This window comes from Anabrus simplex, chromosome 4 (genome assembly GCF_040414725.1).
Source record: "Anabrus simplex isolate iqAnaSimp1 chromosome 4, ASM4041472v1, whole genome shotgun sequence".
Lineage (NCBI taxonomy): Eukaryota > Metazoa > Arthropoda > Insecta > Orthoptera > Tettigoniidae > Anabrus > Anabrus simplex.
The window spans coordinates 218,113,820-218,140,901 of record NC_090268.1 but is presented as its reverse complement, the minus strand read 5'-3'; the positions used below and the strand labels follow the sequence as shown (position 1 = coordinate 218,140,901).

General features: G+C 41.9%; 1 protein-coding gene and 2 pseudogenes across 1 annotated transcript in view; 1 reads left to right on the top strand and 2 right to left on the bottom strand.

Moving 5' to 3' along the window:
- Positions 1–27,082, top strand: part of LOC136872592 (inactive dipeptidyl peptidase 10) — a 782,685-nt gene that overhangs the window by 298,597 nt on the left and 457,006 nt on the right. The window lies entirely within an intron of this gene.
- On the bottom strand, positions 899–2,113 carry LOC136872586 (prostaglandin reductase 1 pseudogene; annotated as a pseudogene).
- LOC137500563 (prostaglandin reductase 1 pseudogene) lies at positions 15,021–16,362 on the bottom strand (annotated as a pseudogene).

Here is a 27,082-nt window from a genome sequence, read left to right as displayed (position 1 = left end):
CGGAGATACATGCAGTAGTGTGAGCTATTCACTTCAAAAAAGTTACCAAATCCCAACGAATATTGATACTAAAGTTATATTTCATTAAAGTACTTACCTTGCATTGATGCGATAAAGCCGTAATCTTCTTCTACATGTGCTGAAGTGGCACCTCGTTGACCAGTATGAAGGTAATTAATAATTTCTTGTGGCTATTTCTAGCCGGTTGCAGACCTTGTAAGGCAGACCCTCCGATGACTGTGGGTGGCATCTGCCATGTGTAGGTAACTGAGTGTTAATGTGGTGGAGGATACTGTTATGTGTGGTGTGTGAGTTGCAGGGATGTTGGGGACGGCACAAACAACCAGTCCCCTAGTCAAGGGAATTAACCATTTTAAGGTTAAAATCTGAGGCCCGACCGCGAATCGAACCGGGGGCCCTCCGACCGAAGAGCACTGCGCTGACCATTCAGCGAAGAAGCCGGACAGTATGACGATGGTAGCACCTCGCAAGAATGGAGTATCAAAACAAGTTAACCCTCTTAGAAACTATGAACATTCAAGTAATTTAACGTAGGATATCGCAACAAATTTAGTTAACTTCACACATCACAGGTCAAGTCATTCACAATTCATAAATACACTAATGACGATTATTAAGGTGACTTGGTCAGGGAAATGAATTACCGTACTGACAAAATTAAGGGCTACAGGAATTATTCTTCATATCAGAGAAACCCAACAGCACTTCGTAGAACATCACGTATTTTTCGACATTGTATTTATTGTCTAATAATAATAATAATAATAATAATAATAATAATAATAATAATAATAATAATAATAATAATAATAATAATAATAATAATAATAATAATAATAATAATAATAATAATAATAATCTTGAGCGGCACATAAAATTAAATAATAAAGTTACTCAAATTTACTCTCTGACATATTATCGACACTTACGCCCACAACCGTGTAACATTATCTATATAATGAGTATACATCATTTTAGTGCAACTTCAGTTGAAGACAAAATACACTCTAGTGAACTCTACGTATGTATTTAGACCTTAACAACTGCCTTGCCCGTGTTCTCACCTCTCAACATCCCGATGAACGCCTTGGGCATGTTCTCAAACCCTTCTGTGACGGTCTCGCGGTACACTAGTTCTTTGTTCTTGACCCACTCCTTCATCTGCTGAATACCTTCCATCCAGCGATCCCACCAGTTGTACACGGCAAGCCCCTTAACTCTAAGTGTTTTTTGGAGTATCGGCCATAGCGCGTCCGGTACCATAGTAACTTCTCCTGAATCTGCGTTGTACGTGCTGATGCTGCCACACGCGCAGATTCGGCCCTGGTAATTCATGTGACGTAAGATGGCGCTGCTCATGACGCCACCAACGTTGTCGAAGTAACAGTCCACACCGTTGGGAGCCGCCTCCTTCAGCGCCGTGTCCACGTCCGTCTTCTTGTAGTTGTAGGCGGCGTCAAAGTGCAGATCGTCCTTAAGCCAGCGCACCTTGTCGTCAGAGCCAGCGAAGCCTATCACCTTGCAACCCTTGATGCGGGCGATCTGACCCACCAGGCTGCCTACCGCCCCAGCAGCGCCGCTCACCACCACCACGTCACCTGCCTTGGGTTGGCAGATCTCGAGGAAACCAAAATAGGCACTGTTGCCAGGCATGCCCAGTACACCCAGAGCCAGGGACAGAGGAAGTTCACCGAAATCTGGAAGGATATAAGTCGGACCAAATTCAAAGGGTAGGGTCTTCTTATTATCGGTGACCGTGCGTGTCTGCCATCCCAAGTAGCCAACAACAATCTTTCCGACAGGAAATTCTTTGTTGCGACTTTCAGTAATTCGTGCGACTTGAAAGCCGTGCATTAGGTCCCCTTCTCGCAATAGGTAAGCGAGCACTCGATTGCAAGGGTCCACACTGCACCACAGAGCTTCGCACAAGAATTCTCCATCCTTGAGGGGCGGAAGTTCTTCTTCCACCAGCTGAAAATCACTTTCTTTAGGCTCGCCTTGGAAGAGCTTGGCCAGGATGAACTTCTTCGTCTTCACCATGCTTGAGCAAGCTCTATCCAGAGGTAGTGTCGACAGTAATGAAGTAATTGCGCTCCCGATAACAAGTATCTGTCCTATTTATAGTGAGTGAGAACACTCAACTTAATCGTGACTTGCCACTTTGACAGGTTGTCCTTGTGAGGCGTGCAATGTAAGTGGGGCGATCTACAGGCACTTAGGCAAACTACAGCCAGTCGTCTGCTTCAGGCGTCCTTGATAGGAAATACGGGAAGACGCGTCAAATCACAGCGCAGCCTAGGTCAGGCATGGGTTGTGGGAGGTGAAGTTTGCAGCAGGTGGCGGTGGTGAGATGTTTGAGAGAAAGTCAACGAATTTTCTTTCTTTCTCTCTCTCTTTTTTTTTTTTTTTTTTTTTTTTTTTTTTGCAAGTTGCTCTTTACATCGCACCAACACAGATAGGTCTTGTAGCGACGATGGGACAGGAGTCAGCTAGAAGTGGGAAGGACGGGCCGTGATCTTATTTAAGATAAGCCCCAACATTTGCCTAGTGTGAAAATGGAAAACCACGGAAAACCATCTTCAGTGCTGCCGACAGTGGGGCTCGAACCCACTATCTCCCGAATACAAAATAAAATAACACAGGCGTAAGCACTGCCTGCCTGAAGCTGATGGAACAATCCAAATGATGAAAAAAAAATAGAAAAGGCGCATTATAGTATCACTACTTCAGAATTAAAGACTTTGTCGCTAGCCGGAAGTCTGCACTAACGTGATGTTATGCCGTTGATAACATATCGAACGGCTATCATTAGTAATACTAACTGAAGTTTATTATTTTATCTCCCGCAAACGTCAAATTAACCAGGCGGGAAAGTAGCAAGTTAATATCCTGCATAATCACAAATATGAGCATTTTTTTGCTAGTTTGCTAAACGTCGCACCGACATAGATATGTCTTATGGCGACAATGGGATAGGAAAGGTCTAGGAAGTGGAAGGAAGCGGCCGTGGCCTTAATTAAGGTACAGCCCCGGCATTTGCCTGGTGTGAAAATGGGAAACCACGGAAAACCATCTTCAGGGCTGCCCACAGTGGGGCTCGAACCCACTATCTCCCGATTACTGGATACTGGCCGCACTTAAGCGATTGCAGCTATCGAGCTCGGTGAGCATTTTATTTCTTACCCCCTGTGGGTGGGGGACGCAGATGAACAATACACCCACGGTATCCCCTGCCTGTCGTAAGAGGTGGCCAAGGGATGATTGAATTAGAACCATGAAACTACTCGTGATTAACACCAGCATGCGGGGAACACCATGGGTCGCTTTTACTTGCGAATAGTACCACTCTGTTAGGTTTATGATTGGTTTGTGGTTAGTAGCAGCAGAGGGTGGTTTACTGTGAGTTTACAGTACCTGTGATTAGTACCATTATGTGAGAAACACCACGGTCTTATGTTGCCTGTGATTAGTACCATTGTGTGAGAAACACCACGGTCTTCTGTTGCCTGTGATTAGTACCATTGTGTTAGAAACACCACGGGTCAGGACGTTGTCTGCGATTTGTACCATTATGTGAGAAACACCATGGTCTTCTGTTGCCTGTGATTAGTACCACTATGTGAGAAACACCACGGTCTTCTGTTGCCTGTGATTAGTACCATTGTGTTAGAAACACCACGGGTCAAGACGTTGTCTGCGATTTGTACCATTATGTGAGAAACACCATGGTCTTCTGTTGCCTGTGATTAGTACCATTGTGTTAGAAACACCACGGTCTTATGTTGACTGTGATTAGTACCATTATGTGAGAAACACCACGGTCTTATGTTGCCTGTGATTAGTACCTCTATGTGAGAAACACCACGGTCTTATGTTGCCTGTGATTAGTATCACTATGTGAGAAACACAACGCCTTATGTTGCCTGTGATTAGTACAATTATGTGAGAAACGCCACGGTCTTCTGTTGCCCGCGATTAGCAACACTATGTGAGAAACACCACGGTCTTATGTTGCCTGTGATTAGTAACACTAAGTGAGAAACACAACGCCTTATGTTGCCTGTGATTAGTACAATTATGTGAGAAACACCACGGGTCAGGACGTTGTCTGTTATTAGTACCATTATGTGAGAAACACCACGGTCTTATGTTGCCCATGAATAGTACCATTATGTGAGAAACACCACGGTCTTATGTTGCCTGTGATTGGTACCATTATGTGAGAAACACCACGGTCTTATGTTGCCTGTGATTGGTACCATTATGTGAGAAACACCACGGTCTTATGTTGCCCATGAATAGTACCATTATGTGAGAAATACCACGGTCTTATGTTGCCTGTGATTAGTACAATTATGTGAGAAAGACCTCGGGTCAGGACGTTGTCTGTTATTAGTACCATTATGTGAGAAACACCACGGTCTTATGTTGCCTGTGATTAGTACAATTATGTGAGAAAGACCTCGGGTCAGGACGTTGTCTGTTATTAGTACCATTATGTGAGAAATACCACGGTCTTATGTTGCCCATGAATAGTACCATTATGTGAGAAACACCACGGTCTTATGTTGCCTGTGATTGGTACCATTATGTGAGAAACACCACGGTCTTATGTTGCCTGTGATTGGTACCATTATGTGAGAAACACCACGGTCTTATGTTGCCCATGAATAGTACCATTATGTGAGAAACACCACGGTCTTCTGTTGCCTGTGATTAGTACCATTATGTGAGAAACACCACGGTCTTATGTTGCCTGTGATTAGTACCATTATGTGAGAAACACCACGGTCTTATGTTGCCTGTGATTAGTGCCATTGTGTGAGAAACACCACGGTCTTATGTTGCCTGTGATTATTACCATTATGTGAGAAACACCACGGTCTTATGTTGCCTGTGATTAGTACCATTATGTGAGAAACACCACGGTCTTATGTTGCCTGTGATTAGTACCACTATGTGAGAAACACCACGGTCTTATGTTGCCTGTGATTAGTACCACTATGTGAGAAACACCACGGTCTTATGTTGCCTTTGATTAGTACCATTATGAGAGGAACACCACGGTCTTATGTTGACTGTGATTAGTACCATTATGTGAGAAACGCCACGGTCTTCTGTTGCCCGCGATTAGTACCATTATTTGAGAAACACCACGGTCTTATGTTGCCTGTGATTAGTACCACTATGTGAGAAACACCACGGTCTTATGTTACCTGTGATTAGTACCATTATTTGAGAAACACCACGGTCTTATGTTACCTGTGATTAGTACCACTATGTGAGAAACACCACGGTCTTATGTTGCCTGTGATTAGTACCACTATGTGAGAAACACCACGGTCTTATGTTACCTGTGATTAGTACCATTGTGTGAGAAACACCACGGTCTTATGTTACCTGTGATTAGTACCATTGTGTGAGAAATACCACGGTCTTATGTTGCCTGTGATTAGTACCACTATGTGTGAAACACCACGGTCTTATGTTGCCTGTGATTAGTACCACTATGTGTGAAACACCACGGTCTTATGTTGCCTGTGATTAGTACCACTATGTGAGAAACACCACGGTCTTATGTTACCTGTGATTAGTACCCACTATGTCCGGCTCCATGGCTAAATGGTTAGCGTGCTGCTCTTTGGTCCAGAGGGTCTCTGGTTCGATTCCCGGCCGAGTCGAGGAATTTAAGTTTCAATGGTTAATTCCGATGGGTCGGAGGCTGTGTGTATGTATGCCGTCTTCATTATTAGAATTCATCACAGGTAGGGCGCCATCCTCATAGACGCGCAGGTCGCCCATTAGGCGTCAGCTCCGAAGACCTGCACCAGGCCTTTTAGGAGGCCACATGCCATTAGTACCCATTATGTGAGAAACACCATAGGTCTGCGTTACCTGTGCGATGTACATTACTTGTGAGTAGTACCATCATGTGTGGAATAGCGCGAGTCTACGCTACTTTGATTAGTACCGCAACATGTCTAATACCATGGTTCTACTTTACTAGCGATAAGTACCATTATGAGGGGCAGTTGACCTGGATTTTGGGCCCCTTTGGACAACAAGCATCCTCGATTCAGGACTGTGCTTATGAAGTAGTCCCTTGGTCAGTAATACTATTGTTTTAAGATAGTTCTGGGAAGGTGGGACATTGGACGGATCCACTGATTGTTTTAAGTTCATCCCCGTCTTTTTGAATTCTAGTCAGTAGATCGATTTTGGAATTATTTTGAACTTTCAGTATCGTGAATTGGATCCGCTGATTATTTTATATTCACATTCATCCACTCATTCTTCATTACCACGTTTTGAATTCTGGTCAGTGGATGAATTTTGGACTTTTAAATTGTCATTACATTTCGTACATTTAGGGGCCGATGACCTAGAGGTTAGTCCCCTTTAAACAACAAGCATCGTCATAATTTTATTTCTTCACATGTAATAATATAGGCAGGGTTCTACACAACGAAAATTGAAATAGGTGGCATTCTTTCTTTTTTCTTTCAGTGCAAGTCTTTGTTGTGGTGGGAGGAGCTTGAGTTGGGACGAAAATAATTAGTACACGGAACAAGAAAGGAATGAATGGTCAGTATCAATGAAAAGGAGGGGCGGTGTGTCATTAAGAACCGAAAAGTGCCTGGCTACTCAAGGCCGCCAGGCCTATTGCATAAAATTCGTTTTATTCATGTCTTTAAAACGTACCTTACATTGCAGATATTCTACCTGAAATAAGTGATTTTCCCTTATCGGATCTCTAAAAAGAATTCAGTATACATAACTCCTCCCTTGCTTAAGTTCCTGGCAGTCTCGTACGGTGTATTGTAATAGCGAGGATCGCTCTAAAGAACCTTCCATGTAAAGTAAATGGAGTGAGGTGCCGGATGATAAAACAGTGCACGCGAATTTTTGTGTGGTATGAAAGGATTTTCCTTTCTCCTCAAGGGCCTGGAGAATTGGCCCATAACGTTGCGTTGGAGCGAAATAGAAGATCTCTCTATTTCACCTCTTGCTTCTGTGATGAAAGGTGAAACCGGCTCAATGGAGGTGGGTCTCCCTCACACCCTTGAACAGGTACTTAGCCATTGTTCACAGCATGTTGAGGTTGAGATTCTATACAAAAATATATTCATACAGTTTAAGTTGTGTGGTGTTTTAAGTAAAAGTGTGTTAGGGAGTTCCTTGTGAATGAAGTTAATTAACTGTCCGACTAGTTTGGCTTAATGCACTGGCCGTGCTTTCTATCCACAAGGAGCACCTATTGGATTTTTGTAGGGCGGAAAAAAGTCCATTCGACACTCCATGTCGTACGATGTCGGCATGTAAAAGATCTCTGGTGATACATTTGGTATTTACCCGACAAAATTAATTAAATCTCAGCCATAGACGCCCAAGAGAGATCCAGTTTACTCTAGGTCCGCTAGATGGCAGACAGAGTAAGCCGGAACGTCGAAATTGACGAGCAGACAGCCAGATGGCGTCAAATCGAAATGTCTGCAAACGGTAGCTGAGGCCATACGATTATTATTTATTTACCTATTGGAAATAAAGAATTTCAACACCAAGGTGTTAGGAAAATGTGCTTTATCCAAGCACAGGAGAGGAGAATTTATTTACAAATAAGGAGCCATGTGAGTACAGTTTTTAATGCATGAACTATTTAAATTTGTTTCAAATGTTTTGTTGTGTGGAATGATGATAATGCTAATACTGGCAACAATAAGTGTCAAAAATAAAACAATGTTAGTATGAAATGACTATAGCATCACACGGCCCATCCAAAATGTTAGTCAGGAGCCGCCCCCTGATTAAATTTGAAGTGTCTAATAACAAATCCCGAAAGGGAAACCAGATTGTAAACACAGTATTAGAGAAGGATGACAGAGAAGAAAGAAAATGCCATTATCAGGAAGCAGAGAGTTACGACATGTCTAGTGCTCGTCATTTGCATCAAACGTACTGAGAGTTCGCTGGACTTCCTCTTAGTACGAACGATTTTTCGCTAGCAATGGTATTTCTGGAAAATAAGTTTGATGAGAGCAACGTAATGAGATTCTTCACTGGGTTCAGTAGCAGTAAACATCGCCTTAACATCTGACTCACATATTTCAGACATAATATTTCTGCACTTTTTCTTCACAGTGTGTACAGAGTGTGCATCTTATCATCCGTATGTACCACTTATCTCTGATGTGTACCGATACCGGTGCTCCTTCGAGCTCCTCTGTCGGCTTACTTGTGAGTGTGTGTGTTTGAAAAGTTTTTAAATGCTTTACGAATTTTTAATAGTTTGCGAAGTTTTAATAGTTTTAGAATGTGTTTTTGTTTGAGGTTAGATGATAGTGCGCTCGACTCGTTTTGCCCGTTGACCAGGTCGCACAGCAACCAACACGATTCGACATGTGGCAGGCCTGCATGTTCACCCATCCAGGCACTGACCACGCCCAAAGTTCCTTTTATGATTGCAGCGGCACTGTACAGATTAGCATAACCAACACTGGTTAATTTCGCTCGCACGGGGGCTGAGTGAATGTATCGTCTTCATCTTCATTTCATCCACATCACGACACGCAGGTCGCCTATGGGCGTCAAATCAAGAAACCTGCACCTGCGAGGCGAACATGTTGTTGGACACTCTCGGCACTAAAAGTCATACGCCATCTTCTTCTACATGACCCCCCCAGATAACGGCGGCCACGGACAAAAACAATTGCAAGCTTACACCATCGCGTCAGCTTTTGTACCTCGGTTCCTGGATACAACAATGTCCCAGGGACTCTGGCACAGTGAGGTCGCTATTGTCGGGTTGTACCGCGGTTGAGAGATGTGCTGTATTTAAGTTGCAGTATTGGGAAGATTGGGAGAGGATTTTGAGCTGCATGTTAGTTCCTCATTTTGTGTCATATTACTGACTTTTTTGAAGATGGGCCATTTTGTAGTAAAGAACCGAAAACTATGTACAATCCTTGGTAAGTTATGAAAAAGTTTTTTTATTCTAACAGTAGCACTAGCATGTAGCAGTAAGACATGATCGCGGATGTACGGGTAAGTTCTATAGGTAGGCCTGTCCGTTTTGTCAAATGCCCGGGGAATGATTTGAACCTCAAATAGGACGATAACAAGTGTGGGTAACTATTTTGTAACTGGCGGGCGTGATAGCTCAGTTCTATCTTTTCATCAAAACGGCCGAGGCTTGAATCGCAGTCGATACATGCAACATTTTTGAAATTGGAAGTATCGTTCTATTGATTCGGATTCTACTTAAAACCGTAGATCCCGTCTCTAATCATTATAAGATTTAATATCCACGAACCCTAAGCTTGCTTACTTTTCTTTAGTACTTTTGAACCGTAACCGCATCCTTTATGGTGTTGTACCTTCATTATACAACCATTCTTCGGGATTACCTTGTTGAATGGTGAGTGGATGTATTGATGTATCCAGAAAATATTTTCAGTGGGTGGGGTACAAGCCCAGGTCGATCCGCCCATGTGCAGGATGCTACAAAGTAGATTTAGAAGTAGTTAAGTAGTAAGTAGTTAGTGTCTAGCTATAGTCTGTGAGTGTTTATTTTATTGGAACATTGTAAATGGGCGAAAGCCTGTTATGTTCAGTTCAATAAATTCATTCATTCATTCATACAAGCCCAGGTGGATACGACCTTTTCTTGGGAAGGGGATATGAAAAGAAAGCCGGCCCTACTGAGTGCGATGACGGATCATCAATATATATTGAAGGTTTTGATTGTTACGATGTAATTATACCCAACATTCGAAATCATAGTTTCTGCAATGATAACATAAACCGGTTGCATTACTGAACTGATCGTACAGTATCGTTCTTCGTTTGTGAGGAAGTAGAATCTTCGTTTAATTCGTATTCTTAGAAAAAAAAAAAGCGAGCAGCTTTCGTACTACGGGAGGTCATAGACATTTCAATTTAGGGAGACTGAAGGTCAACTTTATTGCACCCACAAACAAGGCCGTATCTTCCGCATACCATGCCTTTCGTAACACTGTCAGTGCCGGGAATGGAATCCAGGATGCCTTAAGTCAAATTCTAAAATAAGGAGCCCCAAGTGTAAACAGAGAAGGAAGCGACTTACCTGCAAGGCTCCTTAGCTTCCAGCTAGTTCTTCCGTCCGGTCTCGTGCATTTACGACAGTTGGAAAATATACATCTTAACAAATGCTTATCAAAAAACCGTTGTAAAAGTAATAACTGTGTCTATTTATGGAAATAAATACAAACGCCTCCTTTTCATGTGGCTCAGTCGGTTGAGTCGCCGTCCTTCTGAGTTCCAGTTCGCAGGTTCAAATCACGACTGGGGTCGATGGCCTTTAAAAGGGTGTTTTAATGGCAACAGCTCCTTGTCGTTGGCTTCTGGAACGTAAAAACTCCTGCGGGACATAATTCCGCCGCTTTCAAGTCTGTTAAGAACTAGTAAGTCATTTGGGATGGACCTTACAAAAAATGAAAGAATAACTATCCCCCTATCCCCCATAAATACTCCACTGGCACAGGCGACTGGCTCCAGGATTGTAAACCGTAGAACAAGACTAATATTGAGGATTACACACCCACAGGGTATTAGACTACCCGGCAGTTCCTCTGCGTGTTAAATTTCCACTAATTACTGTCGTAACGTCCTTTCGATTCCAACACAGCACCATGTTGCCATGTGACTAACAAAGTCATTCTACTACCCGCATAGTTTCTATACTTGATAGATTTATAATTTCATTAGACTCCTGAAAATATTGTAGTCAGACGCGATTTCGTCCATATTTTACCATTTGCTTTACGTCGCACCGACACAGATAGATCTTATGTCGACGATGGGATAGGAAAGGCCTAGGCGTATGAAGTAAGCGGCCTTGGCCTTAATTAAGGCACAGCCCCAGCATTTGCCTGGTGTGAAAATGGGGAAAACACGGAAAATATCTTCAGGTCTGTCGACAGTGTGGTGCGAACCTGCTATCTCCCGGATGTAAGCTCACAGCTGCGTGACCCTAACCGCACGGCCAACTCGCCAGGAAGAGAAGCTTAAGCCACATCGCTTCAAACTAAATGGATCGAGTGCCAACGTCGGCTCATTAAGCGACGTAGTACAGCAGTGCTCTCAATGTTCGAGTGTGGACAAAACTTGAACTCAATGAACTAGGGCCTTTGATTTCAGACACTTACTGAGTGACTTTTTTTTTGATTACCATGTGAGAAACTGGGATTGACCTCGACCCTACTACAAAGTGAAAGTGTAGGCAGCGCATTCTATACTCGAGAGTGGTCAAAACTTGAATTAGTGAACTATGACTTTGCACAATTATTGAATGACTCTTTTCTTGTGGGGCCACTATTTCACTGTTTCTGTGTCAGAGGTAATACCCTTCTACAAAGGGACAATGAGTTACAGCGACAGCAGCACGTTCTGTGTTCGGCAATGGACAGAATATCTTGAATTAATAAGACTTCGGGAGAAAGGAGACGAGCTGCTCGACTAAGTGGTGTGCTCCAAGTTGTCAGCGGATAGATGGCGAGCAATGACATTAGCAGACGAATAAGATTTAGTGGTGTTTTGAAAAGTAGGAAAGACCACAATATGAAGATAAAGTTGGAATTCAGGGGAAAATATTCGTTTATAAGTAGTGGAGGTAGAGATTGGAATAACTTACCAAGGGAAATATTCAATAAATTTCCAAAATCTTTGCAATCATTTAAGAAAATGCTAGGAAAACTACAGATAGGGAATCTGCCACCAGGGCGACTGCCTTAAATGCAGATCAAAGTTGATTGATTGATCTGATGCATCATTGTGGGGTTCAAACTAGATTCAATTAAGTCATCGCTAAACCCAAACTAAACCCCATGGCACTACAGCCCTTGAAGGGCCTTGGCCTACCAAGCGACCGCTGCTCAGCCCGAAGGTCTGCAGATTACGAAGTCATCCCTACCCAACACAATAAGAAACTTGTCTGATCGCAAGACACAGACTTGGTTTTAATTCTTCTGTGTAAATATTTCTTGAGGCAGGTTGGTGGGCCCGTGGCAAGCGTAAAGTAAGGAACTTAACTCTCTCACCGTGGTACACATATTACCTGGCCGAGCTGCGCCGTAGTATCCTTTCCCTCATCCTACGAGATGACGTCATCCGTTTTATGAAGGCTAGTGGTCTGTTTTATCGTGTATAAAGTGTATTTTCTTTCTTTCTTTCTTTCTTTCTTTCTTTCTTTCTTTCTCCAGGGTTGGCTTTTCCCTCAGACATAGCGAGGGAATATACCTCTACCGCCTCAAGTGCTGTGTCCCGGAGAGTGAGACTTTGGGTTGGGGATACAATTGAGAAGGAGGACCAGTGCCTCACCATGGCGGCCTACCCTGCTATGCTGAACAGGGGCCTTATGGGGGTAATGGGAAGATTGGGAGGGATAAACAAGGAAGAGGGAAGGAAGCATCCGTGGCCTTAAATTAGGTACGGTACCGTATCGGCATTTGCCTGGAGAAGAAGTGGGAAACTACGGAATATCACTTTGAGGATGGCTGAGGTGGGAATCGAACCTCCCTCTACTGAGCTGATATTCCGAGGCTGAGTGGACCCCGTACCAGCCCTCGTACCGCTCTGTTTAGTTTGTGTTTTTATACTATAATGTTTATTTTGACTTATAATTTGAATGCTATATATAAATGCAATTCAATGAATTGCCCTATTCTACCGTAATCTATGTTTTCTGTAATTTTATCAGAAAATAAGGCATTGCGAATTGGATCTACTGATTATTTTAAATTCATAATCGTTTCATCATTATTCGGTTTAAATTCTAGTCAGTGGACACATTTAAAAGTTTAATTATCATTTCATTTCGTTCAATCTCGCACCACTGGTGGCCGATGGCTTAGCTGTTAGGCCTCTTTAAAATAATAATAATAATAATAATAATAATAATAATAATAATAATAATAATAATAATAATAATAATAATAATGAAAAATGAAATGTCGTATGGCTTTTAGTGCCGGGATATTCCAGGACGGGTTCGGTTCGTCAGATGCAGGTCTTTCTATTTGACTCCCGTAGGCGACCTGCGTGTCGTGATGAGGATGAAATGGTGATGAAGACAGCACATACACCCAGCCCCCGTGCCATTGGAATTAACCAATTAAGGTTAAAATCCCCGACCCGGCCGGGAATCGAACCCGGGACCCTCTGAACCGAAGGCCAGTACGCTGACTGTTCAGCCAACGAGTTGGAAATAATAATAATAATAATAATAATAATAATAATAATAATAATAATAATAATAATAATAATAATAATAATAATAATAATCATTATCATCATCATCATCATCTTTATACTTCATTCCTGCTAATTCTGGTATAATATCGCATTTCCTCTCTCGGCTAACACGAAATATTAATTTTATCTGATTTAATGCGAACCACCGAAGCTCTTTATTGTGGTTCCTAAGTTGTTCATATAGGCCTACTCGGAGGCTGAGTGTATTGTCTTCAAAATTAGAAATCATCGTAGGTAGGGGCCCATCCATTATTATTATTATTATTATTATTATTATTATTATTATTATTATTATTATTATTATTATTATTATTGAAAGTAGCCGCCAGAAAATTTTAACCGCCTTCAGTAGTTTATTGCATCACCGCTCAGTTTACTGAAGCTACTTTATTTCCCGTGTGCAAGAGAGAAACATATTTGTATTCTTTTTCCGAAAATGACTTGAGACGCAGTACTGAATTTCTTTAAATTTATTCCCTTAACACTAACTCCTGAATTTCTTGTTAACGAAGTTTTATACACTTTGTCCCTTTTTGTTGTTGTTGTTGTTGTTGTTAAAACTGGGTTTATGTCGCACCGACAGAGATAGGTCTTATGACGACTATGAGATAGGAAACAGCTATGAGTGGAATGAAGCGGCTGTGGCCTTAATTAAGGTACAACCCCAGCATTTGCCTGGTGTGAAAATGGGAAACCATGGACGACCATCTTCAGGGCTGCCGACAGTGGGGTACGAACCCACTATCTCCCGAATGCAACCTCACAACCGCTGCCAACTCACTCGGTGGCCCTCAACAGTTGTAAGGAAAAGTATGGCTGAAACGTTATCATAATGGCCTTCGGTTCGACGGATACTGGTTTTATTTTATCTGCGTATAGTTATTTCTTTTGCTATGGGCTTTACGTTGCACCGATAGAGATAGGTCTTATGGCGACGATGGGATAGGAAAGGCCTAGGAGTTGGAAGGAAGCGGCCGTGGCTTTAATTAAGGTACAGCCCCAGCATTTGCCTGATGTGAAAATGGGAAACCACGGAAAACCATCTTCAGGGCTGCCGACAGTGGGGTTAGGCCCACCATCTCCCGGATGCAAGCTCACAGCCGCGCGCCTCTAACCGCACTGCCAACTCGCCCGGTAAATATAATCATTCGATGAGTTAATTTACTTGGCTCGGGGACTATGTACAACACAACAGCACAGACCATTCCCTCAGGAAGTGCATCCGGCTGTAAAACAGAGTTAAATTCTCCCGACCACAATAAATTAAGAATAAGGGCAGGAATAAGAAGCTATAAGTAAAAGCTTGATCAACCTAAACTGACCTACTGAGCCAAGAGATACATGCAGTAGTGTGAGCTACTCCCACACCACGAGAATAAATTTTAAAAAATTACCAAATCCCATCGAATATTGATAATAAAGTGATATTTTATTAAAATACTTACCTTGTATTGATTCGATAAAGTCGTAATCTTCTTCTGCTTGTACTGAGTTGCACCTCATCGACCAGTATGAATATAGTAGAAACTCGCAAGAATGGAGTATACAAAAACGTAAACTCTCTTAGAAACTTTGGACATTCAAGTAATATAACGTAGGATATCTCATCAAATTTAGTTAACTTCACACATCACAGGTTAAGTCATTCACAATTCACAAACACACTAATGACGATTATTAAGGCGACATGGTCAGGGAAATTAATTATCGTACTTACAAAATTAAGGGCTACAGGATTTATTCTTCATATCAGAGAAACCCAACAGCACTTTGTAGAACATCACGTATTTTTGGACATTATATTGATTGTCTAATAATAATAGTAAATACTCTTGAGCGGCACATACAATTAAATGATACAGTTACGCAAATTTACTTTCTGACATATTATCGACACTTACGCCCACAAATGTGTATTGTCTATATAATGAATGTACATCATACACACTCAAGTATTTAGACCTTAACAACGGCCTTGCCCGTGTTCTCACCTCTCAACATGCCGATGAACGCCTTGGGCATGTTCTCAAACCCTTCTGTGACGGTCTCGCGGTACACTAGCTCTTTGTTCTTGACCCACTCCTTCATCTGCTGAATACCTTCCATCCAGCGATCCCACCAGTTGTATACGTTCAGCCCCTCAGCTCTCAGGTTTTTTCGGAGTATCGGCCATAGCTCGTCCGGAACCATAGTAACTTCTGAATCTTCGTTGTACGTGCTGATGCTGCCACACGCGCAGATTCGGCCCCGGTAATTCATGTGACGTAAGATGGCGCTGCTCATGACGCCACCAACGTTGTCGAAGTAACAGTCCACACCGTTGGGAGCCGCCTCCTTCAGCGCCGTGTCCACGTCCGTCTTCTTGTAGTTGTAGGCGGCGTCAAAGTGCAGGTCGTCCTTAAGCCAGCGCACCTTGTCGTCAGAGCCAGCGAAGCCTATGACCTTGCAGCCCTTGATGCGGGCGATCTGACCCACCAAGCTACCTACCGCCCCAGCAGCGCCGCTCACCACCACTACTTCACCTGCCTTGGGTTGGCAGATCTCGAGGAAACCAAAATAGGCGGTGTTACCAGGCATGCCCAGTACACCCAGCGCCAATGACAGAGGAAGTTCACCGAAGTCTGGAAGGATATAAGCCGGACCAAATCCAAAGGGTAGTATCTTCTTATTATCGGTGACCGTGCGTGTCTGCCATCCCAAGTAGCCAACAACAATCTTTCCGACAGGAAAATCTTTGTGGCGACTTTCAGTAATTCGTGCGACTTGAAAGCCGTGCATTAGGTCCCCTTCTCGCAATAGGAAAGCCATCACTCGATTGCAAGGGTCCACACTGCACCACAGAGCTTCGCACAAGAATTCTCCATCCTTGAGGGGCGGCAGTTCTTCTTCCACCAGCTGAAAATCACTTTCTTTGGGCTCTCCTTGGAACTGCTTGGCCAGGATGAACTTCTTCGTCTTCACCATGTTTGAGCGAGCTCTAACAGGAGGTAGTGTTCTGTACTGAAGTAATTGCGCTGCCGATAACAAATGTCTGTCCTATTTATACTGAGTGAGAACACTTTCAACTCATCGTGACTCGCCACTTTGACAGGTTGTCCTTGCGAGACGAGCGTCCAGAGATAGTCCAGCTCTTGCACCAGACTGAAGGGCGCATGCGCCAACTTCTCCCTGCGGTGACACACCCCCTTCCCCACTCCCATGGTTATGCGCTAGAAACTTATGGAAGAAATGGTTTTTTTTATGCCTATATTGCTAAGTTAGCATTGTATTTCTACAAAATATTTGCTAATTAATAAACTTTCTTGTAAGATCTATACGACTTCTAATTTTATTAATATGTAGTAGGCCTACTTCAAAATATTAATGCTGTAGTAAGTTTACTGTTTGCAGGCATGCATTTAGTTATATTATCCCTCGCGTCCTATGTTAATCATTACTGGGAATGATAAGTGAGAGCTAGTCGTTGATTGCTTTTAACGGAAAGTGACAATCGTGATTACAGAATGTTTAAGTGTTCGGAGTGTGATCGGCAGTGTTACGGGATAGGTGTGTGTGCTAGGGGCTTTACGTCGCGCCGACACAGATAGGTCTTATGGCGACGATGGGATAGGAAAGGCCTAGGAGTTGGAAGGAAGCGGCCGTGGCCTTAATTAAGGTACAGCCCCAGCATTAGCCTGGTGTGAAAATGGGAAACCACGGAAAACCATTTTCAGGGCTGCCGATAGTGGGATTCGAACCTACTATCTCCCGGATGCAAGCTCACAGCCGCGCGCCTCTACGCGCACGGCCAACTCGCCCGGTCGGGATAGGTGTAGGAAGGTGCGGGCATGAATGTGCAAATAGAGAAAAGAGCAAATTTTAATTTAAAATTTAAATTTCGTAGCGGAAGCACTGCCTGGCTGAAACTTACGGAACAATCCAAATGTTGGTCATTGAAGTAAATACGATGAACGCAAGTTGTAATAGCGGGAATTTTCAGATACAAACACTGTACGACACGCTAAAATGTAAAACAGATACTAATTTCCAGTTGATGCTGTAGCTCTTAGAATGTCTGTTGTTCGTACGGTTGCACGAATCGGAAATCCACAAATATTCCTGGAATAACAATTCACAGGTAATTTTCTAAGTATGGCTTGTAATATGTAGTACAGTATATTATATTACCTCTCTTGTTATTGTTCTAGAATTTCGGAGTCTCAGAAGCACCGACCACTTTTCGTAAGAATTTTTAGGTTAGACTTGTTGTTTATCGTGAATTTTTCTTGAAGTTTCCTGTTCATTAGGCCATTGGAAGGGAAGATTGGATACCTTCTCCTTATACCAGAATATGTTCAGCACATTTCAAACCGAAATTATTTGAACGGTCCATGACAAATGTTGTTTTAAAGGAGAATGCAGTACCTACTATTTTTGAAGCATTCCCTTCTTACCTACAGAATTAAAGCACTCAAAGCCTAGGGAGTTTTTCATTTTCACGCCCTTCGTGGCCCTTGTCTTCTTTGACCGATACCTTCGTTTTTCGAAGTGTCGGATCCCTTCCGTTTTTCCTCATAATTTGTGTTAATATAGGATGGTTGCCCAGTTGTAAGGTAAATCCGGCACAGATGCCGCCCCGGTAGAGATGCCGCATACACTGTAGCTAAAGGTTCCCATCGTTACAGCTGATGGCAATATGTGTGGTTTTTCAGTTTTTAAGGAAGAACTACTGTCTGCGAGTGTGACGAAATTTGCTCGTATATTACGCCAATTATAGCCTATATCATGAGGCGAGTACATGTTTCCTCCTGACAAAGTTCTTGCGTGTGTTAATTTGTTGTATATTAAGTTGGCTTCAAATGCTTAAATCAGACGTTTTTAGTACAGTAGACGTCAGAAACATAACTGTAGTTGAGAGTAAGCTAATTTTGGGCCATGATAGCCTTGAGGTATGAAAACAGGAGGGTGCGGCGTCTCTCCCTGATAGTTGGCCTTCGGGCTGAGCAGCGGTCGCTGTGCAGTCCAGAGCCATTTCAAGGGTGTTAAGTGCCGTGGGGTTTTATATAACACAGTGAAGAATCCATTGCACATACACATTTATAGTAAATCGAAATTAAAATATGATTTTAATGTTGTAAATTATCAGATAGATTTTTTCCATTGAATGATTATATTATGTGGATATAATTGTCTTGTAGTACGTTCTAGTGTTCGGTTATATTAAAGTTGAAGAAATTGGCTTAAATTTGATTTTGTCATTAATTATTTTACTCGCGGCATCTCTCCCGAGCTAAGTCGGCATCTATACCGGGATCCAGGGAGAGAAGCCGCAGATGCAACAATTCCTTTGTTCACTCCTTTCTCCCATTTACTTTCAATTGCCAATATTTTGTTCATCCCTGATCAAATGTACATGTTTTCAAATTATGCTCGATGAATTTGCAACAATTTTTAAAGTAAATATACCGAGATATAACAAAAGACATTAAAAGTGCGGCAACTCTCCCGGAATTACCCTACTTCCTCTTAAAACAATAATCACTACCACCACCTCTAGAATATGTACCCCCTGTGGGTGAGAACGGTTGAATAAGGCCCATGGTATCCCCTGCCTGTCGTAAAAGTCTCTTGAAGGTGGGGGTAGTAGAACAACACCCACGTTATCACCTGCTTTTCGTAAGAGGCGACTGGAAGGGGCCCCAGGAGTTCTCAATTTGGGAACATGGGTTGGCAACCACGGTGCCTTACCTGAGTGCTGGAATTGCTTCCACCTACTTGTGCCAGGCTAATTTTAATCTATCATGTCCGCCCTCCGATGGTCAACTCTTGTTCTTTTCCGACCCCGAGGCTATAAGAGGATTCGAGGGCTAGGGAGTCTTTCGTTTTCTCGCCCTTCATGGCCCTTGTCTTTCTTTGGCCGATATCTCCATTTCTCTCTGATTAGTGTTAATAGAGGATGGTCGCCTAATTGTACTCTCTCTTAAAACCATAATCACCACTACGTGTCGTAAAAGGCGATTAAGGGGGCCTAAGGGGCTCCTAACTTCGAAGTGTGGGTTGGCGTCCAAGGTGCCCTTAGCTGAGTCATGCATTGTTTCCACTTGTCAGTGGATGGTTTACTTGATGGTTGTACTTCCTATTAAAACAATAATCACCACCACAACCACTTCGAAATATGTAGTATGCAATGTTGCTAAGCTCAGTTTGGTGATATATTGCGCATTCTCCTAAAGCATTCAGATTGCGGTTTGTCCGTAATAATAACCTTCTCCTTATCTTTACTTATCTTTACTGATATCTGGTGATTTGTATCTCCTGTTTTTAAGATATTGCGTTTATAGTACCGATAGTCAACTAGCGAGAGAGAATATTCAAGGCTGCGGGTCATGAAAAACGCTTCCTTAGAGCTGAGTAAAAAGAATAGGGGAGATCTGAATTTACCACATGTCAATTGAGAAGGAAATGACAACGACAGGAAGCATGACCAACAAATGGCAAATAAGCTAATATGGGAAGCACAGCTGAATCAGAAAGTGATGGAACCAAGTAGAGGGAAATATATCCTGGATGTGTTGCTGGTAAAACCAGATGAGCTCTATAAAGAAACCGAAGTAATAGATTACATTAGTGATCATGAAGCTGTTTATGTCGTAGATAAAAATAAATTAGATAGAAAGGAAATTCTTAAATGTATGACTATTAGGCAGTACCATATGGCTAATAAAGCAGGCATGAAGCAGATTTTAAAAAGTAACTATGATGGTGGAAAACGGTAAATAAAAATGTAAACAGACTCTGGGGTGGGTTTAAAGCAATTGTTGAGGAATGTGAAAGGTAGTAAGGAATGGTAAAGACCCACATTATTATAATAGAGAAATAAAGAGACTAAGAAGGAGGTGCAGACTGGAAAGAAATTGAGTTAGAAATGGCTGTGGAAGTAAGGAGAAATTGAAGGAACTTACTAGAAAATTGAATGTAGCATAGAAGGCAGCTATCATGGCAAGCATAATTGGTAGGCATACAATTTTAGTGAATAATGGAAGGGTATATATAGATACTTTAAAGCGGAAACAGGTTCCAACAAGGACATTCCAGGAATGATTAATGAACAAGGGGAGTGTCTATGTGAGGATCTTCAAAAGGCAGAAGTATCTAGTATCAAGTATCAAATGGACTGTATCGCGATTGACATGTCTAAAGCATTGGATAGGGTGGATCATGGGAGACTACTGGCAAAAATGAGTGCAATTGGACTAGACAAAAGAGTGACTGCATGGGTTGCTATATTTCTAGAAAATAGATCTCAGAGAGTTAGAGTAGGTGAAGCTTTGTCTGACCCTGTAATAGTTGAGAGGGGAGTTCCTCAGGGCAGTGTTATCGGACCTTTATGTTTTCTTATATATATAAATGATATGAGTAAAGGAGTGGAATCGGAGGTAAGGCTTTTTGCGGATGAAGTTATTCTGTATAGAGTGATAAATAAGTTACAAGATTGTGAGCAACTGCAACGTGACCTCGAAAATGTTGTGAGATGGACAGCAGGCAATGGTATGTTGATAAACGGGGCTAAAAGTCAGGTTGTGAGTTTCACAAATAGGAAAAGTCCTCTCAGTTTTAATTACTGCGTTGATGGGGTGAAAGTTCCTTTTGGGGATCATTGTAAGTATCTAGGTGTTAATATAAGGAAAGATCTTCACTGGGGTAATCACATAAATGGGATTGTAAATAAAGGGTACCGATCTCTACACATGGTTATGAGGGTGTTTAGGGGTTGTAGTAAGGATGTAAAGGAGAGTGCATATAAGTCTCCGGTAAGACCCCAACTAGAGTATGGTTCCAGTGTATGGGACCCTCACCAGGATTACCTGATTCAAGAACTGGAAAAAATCCAAAGAAAAGCAGCTCGATTTGTTCTGGGTGATTTCCGACAAAAGAGTAGCGTTACAAAAATGTTGCAATGTTTGGGTTGGGAAGAATTGAGAGAAAGAAGAAGAGCTGCTCGACTAAGTGGTATGTTCCGAGCTGTCAGCGGAGAGATGGCGTGGAATGACATTAGTAGACGAATAGGTTTGAATGGCGTTTATAAAAGTAGGAAAGATCACAATATGAAGATAAAGTTGGAATTCAAGAGGACAAACTGGGGCAAATATTCATTTATAGGAAGGGGATTGGGGATTGGAATAACTTACCAAGGGAGATGTTCAATAAATTTCCAATTTCTTTGAAATCATTTCCTAAAAGGCTGGGAAAGCAACAGATAGGGAATCTGCCACCTGGGCGACTGCCCTAAATGCAGATCAGTATTGATTGATTGACTGAATTATATCGAACCGGTATCATTAGTAATACTCACTGAAGTTTATTTTATTTCCCACAAACGTCAAATTAGCCAGGAGGGAGACTTGTTGTTGTTGTTGTTGTTGTTGTTGTTGTTGTGTACTCAGCCCGAAGGCTGGTTTGATCCTCTACAGCCCCACCAACAGCTGTTATAGATAGCTAGGTGTCACTGAAGAGGCATAATGTCACTATTTTACATCTATATAAATATCAAGTAACGTTAAATTTAGACACGTTATTTTCAAAAGTAGTGAACCCCCAGAAGTTTTACCCACGCGCCGCCACTTCAATCAATCAATCAATCAATCAATCAATCAATCAATCAATCAATCAATCAATCAATCAATCAATCAATCAATACTGATCTGCATTTAGGGCAGTAGCCCAGGTGGCAGTTTCCCTATCTGTTGTTTTCCTAGCCTTTTCCTAAATGACTTCAAAGAAATTGGAAATTTATTGAACGTCTCCCTTGGTAAGTTATTCCAATCCCGAACTCCCCTTCCTATAAATTAATATTTGCCCCAGTTTGTCCTCTTGAATTCCAACTTTATCTTCATATTGTGATCTTTCCTACTTTTATAAACGCCACTCAAACTTATTCGTCTACTAATGTCATTCCACGCCATCTCTCCGCTGACAGCTCGGTACATACCACTTAGTCGAGCAGCTTTTCTTCTTTCTCTCAGTTCTTCCCAAGCCAAACTTTGCAACATTTTTGTAACGCTACTCTTTTGTCGGAAATCACCCAGAACAAATCGAGATGCTTTTCTTTGGATTTTTTCCAATTCTTGAATCAGGTAATCCTGGTGAGGGTCCCATACACTGGAACCATACTCTAGTTGGGGTCTTACCGGAGACTTATATGCCCTTTCCTATACATCCTTACTACAACCCCTAAACACACTCATAACCATGTGCAGAGATCTGTACCCTTTATTTACAATCCCAATTATGTGATTACCCCAATGAAAGTCTTTCCTTATATTAACACCTAGATACTTACAATGATCCCCAACAGGAATTTTCACCCCACCAACGCAGTAATTAAAACTGAGAGGACTTTTTCTATTTGTGAAACTCACAACCTGACTTTTAACCCCGTTTATCAACATACCATTGCCTGCTGTCCATCTCACAACATTATCGAGGTCACGTCCGACTCGTTGGCTGAACGGTCAGCGTATTGGCCTTCGGTTCAGAGGGTCCCGGGTTCGATTCCCTGCCGGGCCTGGGATTTAAACCTTAATTGGTTAATTCCTACGGCACGGGGGCTGGGTGTATGTGTTGTCTTCATCATCATTTCATCCTCATCACGACGCGCAGGTCGCCTACGGGAGTCAAATAGAAAGACATGCACCTGGCGAGCCGAACCCCTCCTGGGATATCCCGGCGCTAAAAGCCATACGACATTTCATTTCATCGAGGTCACGTTGCAGTTGCTCAGAATCTTGTAAATTATTTATTACTCTATACAGAATAACATCATCCGAAAAAAGCCTTACCTCCGATTCCACTCCTTTACTCATGTCATTTATATATATAAGAAAAGATAAAGGTCCGATAATGCTGCCTTGAGGAATTCCCCTCTTAATTATTACAGGGTCAGATAAAGCTTCACCTACTCTAATTCTCTGAGATCTATTTTCTAGAAATATAGCAACCCATGCAGTCACTCTTTTGTCTAGTCCAATTGCACTCATTTTTGCCAGAGTCTCCCATGATCCACCCTATCAAATGCTTTAGACAGGTCAATCGCGATACAGTCCGTTTGACCTCCAGAATCCATGATATCTGCTATATCTGGCTGGAATCCTACAAGTTGAGCTTCAGTGGAATAACCTTTCCTAAAACCGAACTGTCTTCTATCGAACCAGTTATTAATTTCACAAACATGTCTAATATAATCAGAAAGAATGCCTTCCCGAAGCTTACATACAACGCATGTCAAACTTACTGGCCTGTAATTTTCAGCTTTATGTCTATCACCCTTTCCTTTATACACAGGGGCTACAATAGCAACTCTCCATTCATCTGGTATATCTCCTCCGACCAAACAATAATCAAATAAGTACCTCAGATATGGTACTCTATCCCAACCCATTGTCTTTAGTATATCCCCAGAAATCGTATCAATTCCAGCCGCTTTTCTAGTTTTCAACTTTTGTATCTTATTGTAAATGTCATTGTTATCATATGTAAATTTTAATACTTCATTGGCCTCAGTCTCCTCCTCTATCTCGACATTTTCCTTGTAACCAACAATCCCTACATACTGCTGACTGAATACTTCTGCCTTTTGAAGATCCTCACATACACGCCCCACTTGTTCATTAATTATTCCTGGAATGTACTTTTTGGAACCTGTTTCTGCCTTAAAATACCTATACATACACTTCCTTTTTTCAGTAAAATTTGTATGACTGCCAATTATGCTTGCCATCATGTTATCCTTAGCTGCCTTCTTTGCTAGATTCAATTTTCTAGTAAGTTCCTTCACTTTCTCCTTACATTCACAGACATTTCTAACTCTATTTCTTTCCAGTCTGCACCTCCTTCTTAGTCTCTTTACTTCTCTATTATATTAAGGTGGGTCTTTTCCATTCCTTACTTCCCTTAAAGGTACAAACCTGTTTTTGCATTCCTCCACAATTTCTTTAAACCCATCCCAGAGTCTGTTTATATTTTTATTTACCGTTTTCCGCCGATCATAGTTACTTTTTAGAAACTGCCTCATGCCTGCTTTATCAGCCATATGGTATTGCCTAATAGTCTTACTTTTAAGACCTTCCTTTCTATCACATTTATTTTTGACTACGACAAAAACAGCTTCAAGATCACTAATACCATCTATTACTTCAGTTTCCCTATAGAGCTCATCTGGTTTTATCAGCACCACATCCACGATATTTTTCCCCCTGGTTGGTTCCATCACTTCCTGAATCAGCTGTCCTTCCCATATTAACTTATTTGCCATTTGTTGGTCATGCTTCCTGTCGTTCGCATTTCCTTCCCAATTGACATCTGGCAAATTCAGATCTCCCGCTACAATCACATTTTCTTCCATGTCGTTTCCCAAATAGCTGACTATCCTACCAAAGAATTCCGTATCCGCGACAGTGCTACCCTTTCCCGGTCGGTATTCTCCAAATATATCAAGTTGCCTATAAAGTTTAGAAATGAGCCTTACACCTGGAAGTTCATGTGTCTCATCTTTAACTTTTTCGTAGCTTATAAATTCTTCTTTCACCAGAATGAACACTCCCCCTCCCAGCATTCCTATCCTATCTCTACGATACACACTCAAGTGCCGTGAGAAAATTTCTGCATCCATTATATCATTCCTCAGCCATGATTCAACTCCTATTACAATATCTGGTAATTATATATCTATTAAATTAATTCTATTCCTTTCTTTACAATACTTCTACAGTTCAACACTAACAATTTTATGTCACCCCACTTGATTTCCAGTTCCCTGTTCCCTTATCACCGCTCCCTAGGCCACCCTGTTTCCCTGAATGTACCTCTCTATTACCCTTCCAAACAAATTTCCTAACTTATACGTACCACTGCGGTTTAAGTGAAGGCCATCTGAGCGCAGATCCCTATCTCCTACCCACCCATTAGGATCTAGAAATTTCACTCCCAGTTTCCCACATACCCACTCCATAGTCTCATTAAAATCCCCAGTCAGTATCCCTCCTACACAGTATTCCACTAATAACAATCTCCGCTTTCTTAAACTTCACCCGTTCTGCATTTACCAGATCCCACACATCTCCAACTATGTCGGTACTTATATCAGCTTGCCTTACGTTGTTGGTACCAACGTGAAACACTACCACCTTCTCCTTCCCCTCCTCCGTCTCTTCTACTTTCCTCAACATCTGCCTCAACCTAATTCCTGGATAACATTCTACCCTGGTTCCCTTTCCTCCACACACTTTCCCCACGTGTCTAACGATGGAATCCCCCATGAGCAGAGCCTCAACCCTACCCACCTCATTTGATCCCCTCCCCTCCTGGTCAGCCCTATATTTCCTGATAGTTGCAGAAGCTACTTCCTCCTCCCTTTTCTCCTTCCCATGACCCTGTTCCACCTGTCTTTCCTATCCTCTACTCTGCATTTCCCTTTCCTACCTTTTCCCTTCCTCCTATTTCCACACATCTCAGCAACAGTTTTCTGTCCCTCATCTTCCCTCTGTTGTTCTACCTGGAGTGACTCGTACCGATTTCGCACAGACACCTGTCCTGAATTCTGATCTTGAATAGAGCCCTTAGCCTGCAATCTCCTTCCCCTTAGAACATTAGACCACCTGTCTTCTACAACTCCCCCCTTTCCTTCCCCTCCCACTTGTACACCTACTGTAACCTGTACATTGTTTGAGGGAGTCCTATCTTCCTTCCTGTCTTCTGTGAGAATCCTAATTACCTCCCTCAAACTCTCCAACTCCTCCCTCATACCCCTCAATGCCTCGCCACACCCACAGTTCGTACACTCGCGCTCCTTAGCCATTCTTTACGAAAAAAAATGAAAAAATCTTATTTGCAAAAAATAAAAGAACGGGGGTATATATTGTCTGGGATAGTACTCAAAGATCACACAACAATACGGTAATTAATATACGACTACACTACAATACTACTTAGTCGTACTCTATTTTTCATCCTACAACCCCTAACAGGATAAAAACTGATGTTAATTACTGAATATCGAAAGTAATACACAAGAACTACACAATTCCAAACTGCAATTAAGCCTATCCTAATTACAACAACAGAATTTTAGTAAGAGTTTCTACGGATACCTCTACTAAACCAGTACTACACAAATGTTTTACAATAATAAAATAAGCACACTAAATTCTAAATTACTCGTATACTACTGTACAGTACACTACAGTAATTTTTAAACTACTCTCAGACGTATCCTAATTACGATACCGGTACCGTATGTCACTACTAAGCACAAACAGAAATGAAATTTGTAAGAACTACTGTACTCAAAGATTACCAGAAAAGCTAAATGCTTAGACAAATTATATTAGTACTACGCTCTAATACATACACACGAAAGATAACACACGAATATAGCAGGCAAGATACGGCACTATCTAAATGTAGGCTACTGTATCAATACTACAGTGTATCTACACTACAATTTTCAGCTGAAGTGTGGTTATATGAACTTTTACCGCTGGTGGATTAGTATTATTCACCCTACTACGTGGGGCGGAGAATAAAAAGTGTCCTTAAATGCTGAGAATAAGAGGTTGCCTACTATAATTTCTTTCAAAACCACGCCGAGGGCTTGAAGTGCAATATTATTGGGATATAAGAATTTGATTATTAACTTTTACTCGATGAAAAAACGAAGGTGGAAAGTACAAAGTCTGCAGGGAACTAAGACTACAAATTATCGGAATAATGAATCAGCTGACTTTGTATTTATTTACAC